The sequence below is a fragment of the Entelurus aequoreus genome, linkage group LG08 (genome assembly GCF_033978785.1).
Source record: "Entelurus aequoreus isolate RoL-2023_Sb linkage group LG08, RoL_Eaeq_v1.1, whole genome shotgun sequence".
In the NCBI taxonomy this organism is placed as follows: domain Eukaryota; kingdom Metazoa; phylum Chordata; class Actinopteri; order Syngnathiformes; family Syngnathidae; genus Entelurus; species Entelurus aequoreus.
Window position 1 is genome coordinate 35678650 of NC_084738.1, and position 15914 is coordinate 35694563.

Sequence of the window (15914 nt, forward strand, 5' to 3'; positions counted from 1 at the left end):
AAAAAACCTAATGCAAAAAATGTGAAGTGAAGTGAATTATATTTATATAGCGCTTTTCTCTAGTGACTCAAAGCGCTTTACATAGTGAAACCCAATATCTAAGTTACATTTAAACCAGTGTGGGTGGCACTGGGAGCAGGTGGGTAAAGTGTCTTGCTCAAGGACACAACGGCAGTAACTATGATGGTGGATGCGGGGATCGAACCTGCAACCCTCAAGTTGCTGCCACGGCCGCTCCACCAACGGAGCCATACCGGTTGGTGGAGTCAACCGGTATGGTCTAGTCAAAAATCAAGCACTGGTGTTTTTAGGAATCTGCTGTAAAAATTTTAAGTCTCTTCCAGGTTTTTTTTTTTACTGAACTCGCAGAACGGTTTGTGGTCATTCTGGGTGTATGCTATAGTTTATGTCATTAGCAGTTTTACACCATTAACACTGGAACATTACTGATCCCTCAGTCTTCGGTATGTAAATGTGACACTCGAGTTCCAGCGGTTTCAGTTCATGGCATTCTTGAGACATAGGGCTTGTCCCCACAAAAAAAAGTTTTCAGGTAGAAAGATATGTACCGTTTTGGCCTTTTATCCCCATGCAATAAAATCCCCATGGATAAAAAGTAGTTTTAAAACTGAACAACCAGCGGCTTTCACCGCAGTGAGTAAGTAGAAGCTCCATCTAGCCGCGCACACAAGCTAGGCTATAATCCTACTGTGAATGAACAAAATGAATGAAAACTTCTTTGACATAGTAACGGCTAACTAATTACCCTATAAGAATAAACAACATGTTACGTTACTACTTACAACAAAAATAATCTGGGTACTCTCAACACTGGTTATCGAGCCATAAACCACTTAGGCAACCTTAAGCACTTTTTAAAGATACCGGTATATACCGTATATAGCCATTCGGACAAAAATACCGCGGTATCAGTTTTGGTCCATATCGCCCAGCACTACTGTACATCACCATAAAAGTGTATTAGGAGAAACTGTACTATTGATACTTCAAACCGTAATCAGTATTTGATTGTTTGCATATTTATTTTTCTTCTCAATTATGAACATCAACATAATTATGAAAATCTAAAACAATTAAAAATGATTAAAGAACTTTAATCACTGTTTATAGTCGCACACACACACACATCTGTCAAAGTAAATACCATTTATTTACTGTGCAGTTTACTCAATAGCACGCCATATAAACAGTGGTATGAGACATGCTGCTTTCTTTGCTGTTAAGAAAACCTGTTCTACAAATATTGAAGAAATAAGTCCAATTAATCCACCTTGGTAATGAGTTTCAACTCCTACTTTAAACATGTATAGTTTGTCACAGTCAATATTGGAAAAGATAATCTGTCACATCCCCACAACTGCAATATTATCTCATAATCTGCAATTAAATGGCATATCTAATAAAGGCATAGTAACAGTATTTTGGTAACATCAGGTACTTTACATATTGATGAATATATTTTGCACGGATTTCTTATTTCACTCATTTCATTTTGAGGGCTTTGAATAGTCAAACAAACCCTTCATCTCTTAAGAAGACATGCACATGCAACAAGAACGAGAAACTAAGTCTGTTGCTATAGTAACTGCAGCAGCGAGCAATAGCTTCACACACACACACACGCACGCACGCACGCACGCACGCACGCACGCACGCACACGCACTCTCCTGAATCAGTACGCATCTTCCATCCATAGTGAGCAGGTACAAGAAACAGAGAGAACAAAGGAGAGTACAAAGCATTTGATATGAACAATATTACTTAAAAGGAAAGCAGTCATTGTGTATATTCTGATCAAACAAATAACTTGTTAGAAAGATGATTTACCTGAGTATATTTTATTTAATAGTTGCAGATTTTTGTAACAAAATAAATAGGGTATTTGTGATTAAAAACACGTTCAATATGTGAATAAAAATGAATACCTATTAATAAGCACCTAACAGCCTTTATCTTTTGTCTAATTAGTTTATATACCCAGTGAAGTCATTCTTTTTTCATGTGTCAGTATAATATGTAATGTATGCATGTACCTCTGTGTGGATATATAGTTAATACCCTAACACCAGTCAGTGAAATTGTTTTTTGTATCATCTAGACCAGAATGAGTTGCAGAATGTATCCTGTTGATTTCAGCAGACAGAATAAGAAATGGAGATATCCGAGAGAAACTAGGGAAACGGCTCTATTGCAGGCATTTCTTAAATCAATATTCTAGGGCATGTTTCTCGGTGTCTATTTAAAAATGCCTATTTTACTGCTCTATCTGCATTGGTTGTTTGCTTTCAGGCCTTGTATTCATTGGCTACGAGCAGCCTCTAGTGCAGCCAGCCAGAAAGTCGCTCTGGAGTCGTTAGTGATGGGCAGATTATACACCACTGCACTGTTGCAGACATGCTCTCAAATGTAAAGGGTCAAAGCACCAGCAACTGGTTCATACTGCTATAGGAGAAATGCCAATCTGGGCGAAAAAATGGAGTCACAAAGAGCAAATGAGAGATTGCCATTGCAAGATTACTGGCATTGTTGTGATAGAGATGTGGAACATCAAGCTCGGCCTGGGTCGATATTCAATGAGTCAATTAACCAGTAGAAAAATTCAAATGAAGCCGGTATATTTTCCAGCCTCGATAATCGCCATATGCATGACTGCTCTACCTACCGAGCCACACCTCCCCAGTGTGAGGATAGTTGCTCTTATTCTTGTTAAAAACATGAATACTTTGCTCATTTTGCAAAGCGGACCTTGTTTTTATGGCAGTACATCTATGATAGGCGAACAATTAAAGCAGAGACATGATGTTGGACATTTTGAGGGAGGATGCGGTCTCAACCTCGCCAAGAGTGTTAGCTTCTACCTTGCTAGCTAGCTAACAAGAGTGAGACAAAGTTGTGTGAAAAATAACTATCATTTTAGCCAAAGTCAGCCACTTTTTAAAGCAGCGTCAATTTGCGATGCCGTAAAAAAGGCACTTTAACAAACGCGATCCGCATGCACACACACACACACGCACACGCACACACAGACCCACAGAGCGACACAGACAGGCACCAATGTGAAGGTATCATAAGATTAAAGGCCTACTGAAACCCACTACTACCGACCACGCAGTCTGATAATTTATATATCAATGATGAAATCTTAACATTGCAAAACATGCCAATACAGCCGGGTTAACTTATAAAGTGCAATTTTAAATTTCCCGGGAAATATCGGCTGAAAACGTCTCGGTATGATGACGTTTGCGCGTGACGTCACGGATTGAACGGAAGTATTGGGACACCATTGTGTCCCAATACAAACAGTGTCTGTTTTCATCGAAAAATTCCACAGTATTCTGGACATCTGTGTTGGTGAATCTTTTGCAATTTGTTTAATGAACAATGAAGACAGCAAAGAAGAAAGCTGTAGGTGGGATCGGTGTATTAGCGGCTGGCTACAGCAACACAACCAGGAGGACTTTGAGTCGGATAGCAGACGCGCTATCCGACGCTAGCCGCCGACCGCACCGATGATCGGGTGAAGTCCTTCGTCGCACCGTCGATCGCTGGAACGCAGGTGAGCACGGGTCGTGATGAGCAGATGAGGGCTGGCGTAGGTGGAGAGCTAATGTTTTTTAGCATAGCTCTGTCGAGGTCCCGTAGCTAAGTTAGCTTCAATGGCGTCGTTAGCAACAGCATTGCTAGGCTTCGCCAGGCTGGACAGCATTAACCGTGTGGTTACAGGTCCAGGATTTGGTTTGGTGTCTCCTAATAGTAATATTGTTGATCTTCTGTCTATCCTTCCAGTCAGGGGCATGTTTCTTCAGTTTCTATCCGCAGTTAAGCATGATGCTATCACGTTAGCTCCGAAGCTAAAGTGCTTCACCGATGTATTGTCGTGGAGATAAAAGTCACTGTGAATGTCCATTTCGTGTTCTCGACTCTCATTTTCAAGAGAATATAGTATCCGAGGTGGTTTAAAATACAAATCTGTTCCGGCTATGTCTGATATGCTCCGGGCAAATGTTTTACCTCTAATTGAAAAGATGGAGAAGAACTTTGCCCGCTGGTCTGTTTTACCACTATCTCTTGCTGGCCGGATCAATGTGATCAAGATGATCACTCTGCCTAAATTCCTCTACCTTTTTCAACATATCCCCATATTTATTACTAAATCATTTTTCGATAAATTAGACAAATCAATATCCAAATTTTTATGGGGGGCCGGATCGGCCCGAATCCGCAAGTCGGTCCTACAATCCCCCAAATCTGAAGGAGGGCTTGCACTCCCCAATTTTAGACAATACTATTGGGCGGCTAACGTACAGAAACTCCTATACTGGATGGACGGAGGCTCTCAGACCCTCCCGGCCTGGGTATCCCTTGAAACGGCGATCCCACACTCCTCATTGCATTCTTGCTTATGCTCATCACTCCCTTTCCCATTTAAACTTGAAGGCGCAAACACCATTGTATCGATCTCCATTAAAATATGGAACCAGCTACGTAAACACTTGGGTTTTCAGGGCCCATCTATACTGACCCCGCTACTTAAAAAACAATTATTTAAACCTTCCCGTACTGACCCCGCATTCATGACTTGGCACGATCATGGTATCACCACTGTGAAAGACCTCTATGCAGACGGAGTGTTCTCATCCTTCACTGAACTCTCTTCCAAATACGATTTGCCGAACTCCCACCTTTTTCGTTTTTTTCAGGCGAGGGACTTTGTAAAAAAACAGTTCCCACACTTTCCGAATCGTCCTCCGGAAACTCTTATAGATACATTGCTATCTTTGAGCCCTAATCATAAAAAATGTATCTCTGTGTTATATACCTCTTTAAGTTCAGTTGCTCCAAACTCTCTATCAGTGATAAGAGCCTCGTGGGAGAGCGATCTTAATACCAACATATCCGACCAACACTGGGACTCTGCCCTGAAACTGGTTCACTCCTCCTCAATATGTGCCCGCCATAGTCTCATCCAATGCAAAGTAATTCATAAAATTCATTACACTAACTCAAAACTATCCAAAATCTACCCCACTGTTAGCAATACCTGCAATAGATGTAAACAATCTCCGGCCGATCATGTCCATATGTTCTGCTCTAAACTATGTTCCTTTTGGGAGGATATTTTTGACACGATCGGAAAAGCATACGGTCAAAACTTTCCCCCAACCCATTATCAGCCATTTTTGGCGTATGCCCCGATAACATGTGCCCGGTATCACTAAAACGCGCTGTTGCTTTTACGACCTTGCTGGCCAGGCGATTGATTTTGTTTAATTGGAAGCTGGCTCGCCCCCCATCGCACGGCCGTTGGATTAGAGAGGTTCTCTACAATCTAAAACTAGAAAAATTTAGGTTTTCGCTAAAAGGCTCGGCTCAAGCGTTTGAAAGCTCATGGAGTCCTTTCTTGCTGTATGTCAACTCTCTTGATTTATCCCCAGACGCAGATGAGGAATAATCTCCCTTTTATTTATTATTATTATTTTATTTTAATTTTATTTAATTTTATTTTATTTTAATTTAATTTTTTCCCTTTCTCTCCTTTCAGCCTGTTTGTCTGTCTCTGGCCTCGTATGTGTGTGTATATGTGAGGATGTCTGTCTTTGTCGTCTTACTTGTTATATGATTGTGCCATATGTCCCTTGTTGGTGTGACCTGAGTGGGGTGGGAGGGTGGGTGGGGATTTGGGTTTTAAGGGAAAGGGTGTGAAGAATTTTCTGACTTTAAAATTGTATTGTTTCGACTTGCACTTTTTTCTGTATTTGAAAATGCCAATAAAAAAAGTTGGATTAAAATACAAATCTGTGATCCACAATAGAAAAAGGAAAAAGTGTGGAATCCAATGAGCCCTTGTACCTACGTTACGGTCAGAGCGAAAAAAGATACACCCTGGCGTCCTGCACTGCACTCTAATCCTTCACTCTCACTTTCCTCATCCACAAATCTTTCATCCTCGCTCAAATTAATGGGGTAATCGTTGCTTTCTCGGTCCGAATCGCTCTCGCTGCTGGTGTAAACAATGTGCAGATGTGAGGAGCTCTTCAACCTGTGACGTCACGCTACTTCCGGTACAGGCAAGGCTTTTTTATCAGCGACCAAAAGTTGCGAACTTTATCGTCGATGTTCTCTACTAAATCCTTTCAGCAAAAATATGGCAATATCCCGAAATGATCAAGTATGACACATAGAATGGATCTGCTATCCCCGTTTAAATAAGAAAATTTCATTTCAGTAGGCCTTTAAACATACAATCTATTAAATAGCCAAAATTTTAAGAATCAATCAAAGATATAATTCTACACATTGAGTCTACTAGAGTGCTAAAACTGCCAAGAGTTAATCAATAGTCAATGTACCAGTGTGCAGCTTTTGAAACATCACAAAATGCTTTTCTTTTTGAGAAAGTTAGATTGTGTGTTTTGTTTGTTTTCATTGATACAATATAACTGTTTTTGAATACATAAACAAGGTTAATTGTTTTTTTAGCACTTTGCCTTTTCTTTCTTTTAAATTTACATTTAAATAGTCATTAAAATTGATGTAACAGCTGAATGAGCAGCACAGTTACAGTATAAATAAATATTTATGAATGAATTAGTCATCTTTGTTGTTAGTAAGCACATGCCTAAAATATCTTAAGTTGCCTTCAGAAGTTGATGTAAAAATTAGAGCCATTAAATATGTGTACGCTTTATTATCCAATTAGTCGACCAATCGTTAAGATAATTGTTGACTAATCAACTATCAATATATTCGTTAGTTGCGGCCCTACTATCAAAATGACTGTCGCAGGCTGAGGCAAATCTTCGTTGACAGAAATGTTGAAATGTAGTAGTTATTCTACACATTTTTACAACATTGGAAAACATTAGTAAAACAAGAGTTTCTCAGAGGGTCAGATAACTCCTGGAAATTACTGGCTTAGAATTGCCAAAGGTATAGACTTGCGTGTCCAAGTTAAAGGAAACGGCAGGCTGTCTTCTTCTAATGGATTTATTACAGTCTTTGGCAAACTGGGTAACATTTGCTGTGGTCTGGAACAACATGGCAGACAAAGCGCTTAAGTTGGGGCTGAAATTTGTTGTATTACCCAACACAGGACACTATTCAAGCCTCCACTTTCATCTGAAGAAATGCCTAGCTAACTCTCTTTTTTCGCGGCAATGTGCCTTCAACTCAGCATACATCGATTTAAGTGTGTGCCAAGAAGAGTCCTGCATCATCTACAAACTTTCTCAAAAAGATGGATTTTCCCAGAAGCTACTTTTAATGGCGGGCTCAGTGACTACTATATATGGCAATGGAGGAGACAATGAAACGGTAAATAATAAGAGTAGGATCAACATGTGTTAATGACACATTAGCAATGTTAGCTGAAGTGGTTATGTAGCTAGCTTAGCCTTCTAATGTAAAACAATAGCATCACCAACCTCCGGCAAAATAAAGAATGATTTTCCTTAAAAACTACTCTTAATTGGGTCAGTGCCTACTCTGTATTTGGCAATGGATGAGTAAAATATATAATCTGTTATTACAGTCGCCATGTAGCTCGTAGCATAGCTTATAGCCTTGAGCCTCTAAGTGTTTACTACACGAAGCAGCCGTGCAGCAGAACTATTTACATGAGATACAGAAGAAAAACCTTACATGGTTAAAATACACATGTATACGTCCAGGATCTAACATTAGAAAGTTAGACTCGGAGGAAGTTTAACCTTAGTTCCAGACCTGTACGTCAGCCAGGTTTTCCTTTCTTTCTCTCTCTCGTCCACCCGCATCGCCTCTTTCCTTAGTGCCGACAACAAACCAAGGTGAGCCGCTGATCTCGCTATATCATGTGATGTTGCGTTGTGGCGAAAGTCACTCAAAACAGATGGCGCGTGGCAGTCACCGATTTCCATAATAAAAGAAAGAAATTTAAAAAACTACAAAAAAAAACTGACGGGCTAGGGCGAAGGCTCATGGACATGAGAGGGCGTGGTGAGGAGAGGTTCATTTGCATCTAAAAACTCCGCCCCTCAAAATGAGCTGTTTTGAAGGGGAGCATATAAATAACTTTAAAATAGGTCTGTAAAATGCATATGCAAATTTCTAACCAAAGAACCTGTGACGATCTGTCACCTCATTTCTGTTTGTTTTCCTTGTTTTTGTATTTACTTATCAGTGCTCTTATTTTGGTTTCCACTTCCTGCTTGTTCCGCTGAGCACTGTTTATTCACACACCTGCTGTTGATTGATAGCTGGTCCACACCTGCGGCCAATCAACATGTATGCTATTTATGCCTTGTCTCGAGCACGTCTCAGTGCTCGATGATAACACTTTATGTTGGAACGTTTATGCAAGACTGCTTCATTTGAGATTAAAACTCATCTTACCTCCTCTTCGCTCTCCTGTTTCTTGCATCTTGGGGTCACAAAACGGCAGCCATGCGAGTTCCCAACAGAACCACTATTACATGTTACTGTATCTAGACCACAAGGAGGGGTTTTAAATGTAGAAAAAAAATAATTATATGACCCTGAAAGTTCTCTTGTCATCTGAGAAGTGTTGTATCCGAAATAGCTACAATCCCCCGTTGCCTTCCCTTAAGGTATTGATTTGTGATTTCCAAAAGCGTCTGTACATGTAGAAGAAGGAGAAACACGGGCATGTCTGGATGATCCGCCTCCATCTTTGTTATGAAGTAAGTGTTGTATCCGAAATAGCTACAATCCCCCGTTGCATTCCCTTAAGGTATTGATTTGTGATTTCCAAAAGCGTCTGTACATGTAGAAGGAAAAACACGGGCATGTCTGGATGATCCGCCTCCATCTTTGTTATGAAGCTGACTATGGCGCGGTCTTTCTGGTGTCTCTTCCTGTGTGGAGCGCGGTCTTTCTGGCGTCACTTCCTGTGTGGGCGGTGTCTCTCTGGCGTCACTTCCTCTCCGAACTCACTTTGTAAATGATCATTGAGTCCATACAAAGCTAAGTGCCGGAAATTCAAGAATTACACGACTGACTTACCCGTGTAAAAATTTGTCCGAGGATGGGGACCTTAAACGCTGGTTTAGTGTGGCTGTAACGGAGCTTAGGCTAAATTATTATTCGTTTAAGGGGTTAAACGATTTAGTGTAGATATGGCCTTGGTGTAAACATGGCCTAAGAAGATGTAGCATGAGCAATCAGTGCTGCCAACGGTGTCGCTATATTCAGCAAGTATCCAGAGCACTCAAATATAAATAATAACTGCTACAGCAGCCGCAACATTAATGCTGCCACAACGATGACTCTTGCTGACCTACTGCCTTCGGTAATGGCACCATTCCCAAATTATGTGGGCTCTATTGATAACCTCACTAACAACTTTGATGACGCCCTGCACGAAACCATTGATAGTATAGCACCGCTAAAGCTAAAAAGGGCCCCTAAAAGGCGCACCCCATGGTTTACAGAAGAAACTAGAGCTCATAAATTATCATGTAGAAAGCTGGAACGCAAATGGCGCGCGACTAAACTTGAGGTTTTCCATCAAGCACGGAGTGATAGTTTAATAACTTATAAACATATGCTTACCTTAGCTAAAGCTAAATATTACTCAAATCTCATCTGCCTCAACAAAAACGATCCTAAATTTTTGTTTAGTACAGTAGCATCGCTGACCCAACAAGGGACTCCTCATAGTAGCTCCACTCACTCGGCAGATGACTTTATGAATTTCTTTAATAAGAAAATTGAATTCATTAGAAAGGAGATTAAAGACAACACATCCCAGCTCCAACTGGGTTCTATTAACACAGATACGACTGTATATACGACGGATACTGCCCTCCAAAATAGTCTCTCTCTTTTTGACGAAATAACATTAGAGGAATTATTATCCCAGGTAACACCTAACGTTAACGTAACGCTCCCTTATGGTTCTCTTTTGGTTATGCAAGATGAGAACGTTCTAAGAACGTTCTAAGAATGTTCTTAGAACAGCAAAAAAAAATGAAGTTTTTGATATGTTCTAAGAACGTTCTAAGAACGGTCTTAGAACATATTAAAAAAATATGTTGTTTTTTTTTAATATGTTCTAAGAACGTTCTTAGATCTCATCTATATACCAAATATAATTTGCCTGCAATGGAAACAGCAACTGTTAGGCTTTTATAAGTGTTTTTTTCGCAAATGTACTTTTTATACAGTATGTTGTAACGTTTCCCTAACTATCTGCGAAAGTGTTGTGTTTTGTGAACAATCTGACGCCGGCTGAGTCAAGGCTGCATGCACAGTAGGTGGCGGTAATGCACACACAAGGTTGCTTGCCAACCGCCATAAAAATCAGAAGAAGAAGGAGGAGAAGACTGCACGCATGCACAATTGAAGCTGCTCCGTGAGACAAAGAAGGACGAAGGCTAACTACTTCCAGAATCCCGATTTTAAAGCAATTTGGTGCGCCATCCATTTATCACAAGTAAGTATAGAAAGAGTGAAATACGAAGCACGTTTTTGTATAACAATTTCCAACCTACATGATTAATTTCAGACCATTTTACGGTTTTAGCGTTGTGTATAAATGCGCGCCGGCGCTAACTAGCATACATCTCTCGTGCAGGGTGGCTGTTATAAAGTTTCCAAACTGACCAAAGACCAACGAATGACTTCTGAAGAAGGGTGGATTTATTTGTAGTTTAGTTAAACAATTATTTGCCCTGTCAGTGATATGGTTTGAATGCTGCCTGAACGTTCCGAATTTGGCAGACACGGTGAGGACAATGCTGAGGAAAATTGCCACAAACAAAGTCCTGGAGCAGCTTGGCCTCCGTGGAAAGTCAGGAAAAGTGGCGTTTGAGGACTTGCCCCTTTACAGAATAATAAATAGTAAGTGTTAATAATAGGTTTGCATCTTTGAACATATGTTGCATGTATGCTCACAAGGTCGATCTAGCTGTTATTATTACAGTATTTATTCTAAAGGGAATTCTAAATTGTGCTGGTGATTGCAGAGGCATGCAGGGGTGTTTACAAGCAGATGACCACAGCTGAAGTGGATTGTGAGCTTGGAGAGGTCCTGAAACTGGCCACTTTTCGAAAGGGAGGTTCAAAATTTGAGGTACGGAGAAGATAAAATATCCCAATTTTGAATTCCCATTTTATTGAAGTTCCACTGCATGTCTTTTGAATTTGCAATTATAACTACTTGCAGGAGAAGAGGAGGAATTAAGAGGGAGGACAAAAAAGGAAAAAGAAACAAGCAAAAGAACAGAGTGAGATGAGAGGTAAATGATAAAGTAATTATGCCAATGTTTTAATGTTATAGTTCCGTGTGTGCGATAATAGGGCAACCCATTTTCCTTGGTTTTTTTTTTTATAGAATAAACACAATATGAAGAAGTTTCAACAGAGGGCTTATAAGCGTAGATGGGCTGCCACAACTAGGCATTTGAAGAAGCAATGCCGACAGTCAACTTTAGAATTAGAGAGTGATGATAGCGAGCAAGAGAATGACACGACATCAACTCCAGAAACAGTGACAAAGTACATGGATGCTGTGTGCAGACTAAGAATAACTGACTAACTGTATCAGGATTCATAAATAACTCTTTGATGCAGTATTGAAATGGTAATATTATCTGATTGTTTTCCAGATGGCTCCTTCTTTTGTGGTCGTTGAGTTCCTTGGGGAACATTCAGTCGCTGTTGTCCCAACCAAATGGACAGAAGATGATGGAAAGGTTACTACTTTTTCTGAAAAGTACTGTGCATAGGCATAATATTGTAGCTTATTATTATTATGTCATTCATCATGATTATTTTATCTTCAGAATACCTTCTGCTATTGGCCAAGGCCAAATCCTACCCACTCCAGAATCCGGAAAGCTGAGATTTCTGACAAACAATTCTGGGAGAGGCTGCCAATTCGGGTTTTCAGGAAAACATTGACTGGTAAGGGAATATTGTCTAAGTCATATCATGTATATTTTAAACAACATAAGTTAAATTCATCTTGAGTCATCGGCATACTTTGAAATTTTGCAGAAGACTTTGACAAGGCCCTTCAATACGAAAAACAAGCTAAAATGTTTTCGAGCCCAGAAGAAGTTTTAACCAAACGGAGCCACATTACCCCTGAACGCTATAGAAACGATGAGGAAGATGTGTTTGATGCTGACGGTATAGTCACTTTTCAAAGACTGTTTACTTACAATACTCAAATACTACTTAGTGGTGCATACATTTTTTTGTCTTCGTTGGTTTAGATGAAGAGGAAATTCGGCCAAAAAAGAAGTGCAGAAAAGAGAAAACACAGATCTTCGTCCAGGCACCCCCACTGCCAGAGCTCCCAACCTTTAACTTTCCAATCTCCAGCGAGTACCAGACCACTTCAGCCAGTACCAGCCAATACCAGACCACTCCAAGGCATCCAGGCCGACCTCACAGCCCAGCGAGAAGCAGCACTTCCAGGCTCAGTCCAGACAGGAATGCATCCAGCTCAGGCCAGTACCAGACCACTCCAGCCAGTACCAGACCACTCCAGCCAGTACGAGTCAGTACCAGACCGCCCCAAGAAGCAGCAGGAATGCCCTTGACAGTGAACGTTAGTTGGCTATTTAACTGTTGATAAACAGGCTGTTACAACGGGCAGTAATACGAATTACCTCTTTGACTTTTGTTGTCTTTGCAGTTTTCCAGTTGAACATGAAAGTTCAAAATATACTTGAGAACCAGGGAGAAATTATGCGCATGCTGAGAGGGCTGGCAGCACAGTCTGTGGGGCCAGAATCTGTGGATGTTCAAGATCTCATTGATCAGCCTTTCGAGACTCTTGAGCAGCTGAAGGCCTTCTGTGAACGGCTCGACACTGATCTTCTGCTCAGAAAGCAGCTGGTAATTAGTTTTAATTCCCCACTGCAAAAATATCTTGCTCAGTTATCAAAAAACAATTTCTAATCAAGTACAATATTGTTGTTTATTTATTTGTATAGGTGAAAGCTCTTACTGCTCTTGGTGGGCAGAATTTGGCAGACACTGTGAGGACAATGCTGAAGAAAATTGCCACAAACAAAGTCCTGGAGCAGCTTGGCCTCCGTGGAAAGTCAGGAAAAGTGGCATTTGAGGACTTGCCCCTTTACAGAATAATGAATAGTAAGTGTTAATAATTGGTTTGCATCTTTGAGCATATGTTGCATGTATGCTCACAAGGTCGATCTAGCTGTTATTATTACAGTATTTATTCTAAAGGGAATTATAAAATGTGCTGGTGATTGCAGAGGCATGCAGGGGTGTTTACAAGCAGATGACCACAGCTGAAGTGGATTGTGAGCTTGGAGAGGTCCTGAAACTGGCCACTTTTCGAAAGGGAGGTTCAAAATTTGAGGTACGGAGAAGAGAAGATATCCCAATTTTGAATTCCATTTTATTGAAGTTCCACTGCATGTCTTTTGAATTTGCAATTATAACTACTTGCAGGAGAAGAGGAGGAATTAAGAGGGAGGACAAAAAAGGAAAAAGAAACAAGCAAAAGAACAGAGTGAGATGAGGTAAATGATAAAGTAATTATGCCAATGTTTTAATTCAATTCAATTAATCTACATTCAAGTGCTGTCTTTGTTGTATTTGTGATAATTATTTACTTCCAGGATTTGGGTTTCCCTGCTTGGGCTGCTGCCCCCGCGACCCGACCTCGGATAAGCGGAAGAAGATGGATGGATGGATGGATGGATGGATTTACTTCCAGGAAGAGAACCAAGAAGGGGCAGGATACAATGACGCGCACGACCAAGACCACTGCATTCCATTCCATTTATAAATGATAAATATGTCAAAGCGCTTTGAGTACCTTGAAGGTAGAAAAGCGCTATACAAGTACATACTTGTATAGCGCTTTTCTACCTTCAAGGTACTCAAAGCGCAATTGACAGTATTTCCACATTCACCCATTCACACACACATTCACACACTGATGGCGGGAGCTGCCATGCAAGGCGCTACCAGCACCCATCAGGAGCAAGGGTGAAGTGTCTTGCCCAAGGACACAACGGACGTGCCTAGGATGGAAGAAGGTGGGGATTGAACCCCAGTAACCATCAACCCTCCGATTGCTGGCACGGCCACTCTACCAACTTCGCCACGCCGTCCCCATCTTTGTATTATATCACTAATAAAGAATTATTTCTGTTGAAATCACTATCACAAATAAAGAATTAATTCTGTTGAAATTTCTGTTTGAGTGTTATTCCTGACAATATAGCATAAAAACAGATGTAAATAGCATGTTCCTAAACAGTTCCCTAAACGTTCTAGCCAAACGTTCTTGGCTAACGTTCTGCTAACCAAGCAAGAACTCCACAACCAAACGTTCTTTGAACGTTATAAACGAACGTTCCCAGAACAATGCCACAACGTTCTCCTAACGTTCACATAACGTTCCCTTGTTACCTGGGATGGCGCTTAAGTGGGATAAAACAAACATGTTTACTTGACCCACTTCCTGGGAAACTTATCAAGGAACTGTTTGTGATCAGTGCTAAATATTATAAACTTATCACTTTCCTTTGGCACTGTTCCCCTAGCATTCAAAAAAGTGGTTATTCATCCTCTGCTCAAAAGACCTAACCTCGATCCTGACCTCATGGTAAACTACCGACCGGTATCCCACCTTCCGTTTATTTCGAAAATCCTCGAAAAAATTGTTGCACAGCAGCTAAATGAACACTTAGCGTCTAACAATCTCTGTGAACCTTTTCAATCCGGTTTCAGGGCAAATCACTCTACGGAGACTGCCCTCGCAAAAATGACCAATGATTTATTGCTAACAATGGATTATGATGCGTCATCTATGTTGCTGCTTCTTGATCTTAGCGCTGCTTTCGATACCATCGATCATAATATTTTATTAGAGTGTATCAAAACACGTATTGGTATGTCAGACTTAGCCTTGTCTTGGTTTAACTCTTATCTTACTGACAGGATGCAGTGCGTCTCCCATAACAATGTGACATCGGACTATGTTAAGGTAACGTGCAGAGTTCCCCAGGGTTCGGTTCTTGGCCCTGCACTCTTTAGTATCTACATACTGCCGCTAGGCGACATCATACGCAAATACAGTGTTAGCTTTCACTGTTATGTTGATGACACCCAACTCTACATGCCCCTAAAGCTGACCAACACGCCGGATTGTAGTTAGCTGGAGGCATGTCTTAATGAAATTAAACAATGGATGTCCGCTAACTTTTTGAAACTCAACACCAAGAAAACGGAAATGCTGATTATCGGTCCTGCTAGACACAAACATTTATTTAATAATACCCCCTTAACATTTGACAACCAAACAATTACACAAGGCGACTCTGTAAAGAATCTGGGTAATATCTTAGACCAAACTCTCTCGTTTGAGTCACACATCAAGAGTGTTACCAAAACGGCCTTCTTTCATCTCCGTAATATTGCAAAAATGCGTTCCATTTTGTCCACTAGCGACGCTGAGATCATAATTCATGCGTTCGTTACGTCTCATCTCGATTACTGCAACGTATTATTTTCGGGTCTCCCTATGTCTAGCATTAAAAAGATTACAGTTGGTACAAAATGCGGCTGCTAGACTTTTGACAAGAACAAGAAAGTTTGATCATATTACGCCTATACTGGCTCACCTGCACTGGCTTCCTGTGCACTTAAGATGTGACTTTAAGGTTCTACTACTTACGTATAAAATACTACACGGTCTAGCTCCAGCCTATCTTGCCGATTGTATTGTACCATACGTCCCGGCAAGAAATCTGCGTTCAAAGAACTCCGGCTTATTGGTGATTCCCAGAGCCCAAAAAAAGCTATAGAGCTATAGAGCGTTTTCTATTCAGGCTCCAGTACTATGGAATGCCCTACCGGTAACAGTTAGAGATGCTACCTCAGTAGAAGCATTTAAGTCCCA

The 15914-nt window shown here is 40.7% G+C and overlaps 1 protein-coding gene and 2 long non-coding RNA genes across 5 annotated transcripts in view; 2 read left to right on the forward strand and 1 right to left on the reverse strand.

Annotated features, from left to right (window-relative positions):
- jmjd1cb (jumonji domain containing 1Cb) overlaps positions 1-15914 on the reverse strand; it is a 257366-nt gene that overhangs the window by 139032 nt on the left and 102420 nt on the right. The window lies entirely within an intron of this gene.
- On the forward strand, positions 10704-11664 carry LOC133655081 (uncharacterized). 3 transcript variants are annotated; one of them, XR_009826941.1, is made up of 5 exons: positions 10704-10864; positions 10990-11096; positions 11190-11262; positions 11358-11521; positions 11632-11656. It is a non-coding gene; the product is annotated as an uncharacterized LOC133655081 (long non-coding RNA). The 3 variants fall into 3 exon arrangements; XR_009826939.1 differs by lacking the exon at positions 11358-11521 and having other exon boundaries at positions 11632-11664; XR_009826940.1 differs by lacking the exon at positions 11632-11656 and having other exon boundaries at positions 11358-11592.
- On the forward strand, positions 13255-13769 carry LOC133655082 (uncharacterized). The gene is made up of 3 exons (XR_009826942.1): positions 13255-13361; positions 13454-13524; positions 13624-13769. It is a non-coding gene; the product is annotated as an uncharacterized LOC133655082 (long non-coding RNA).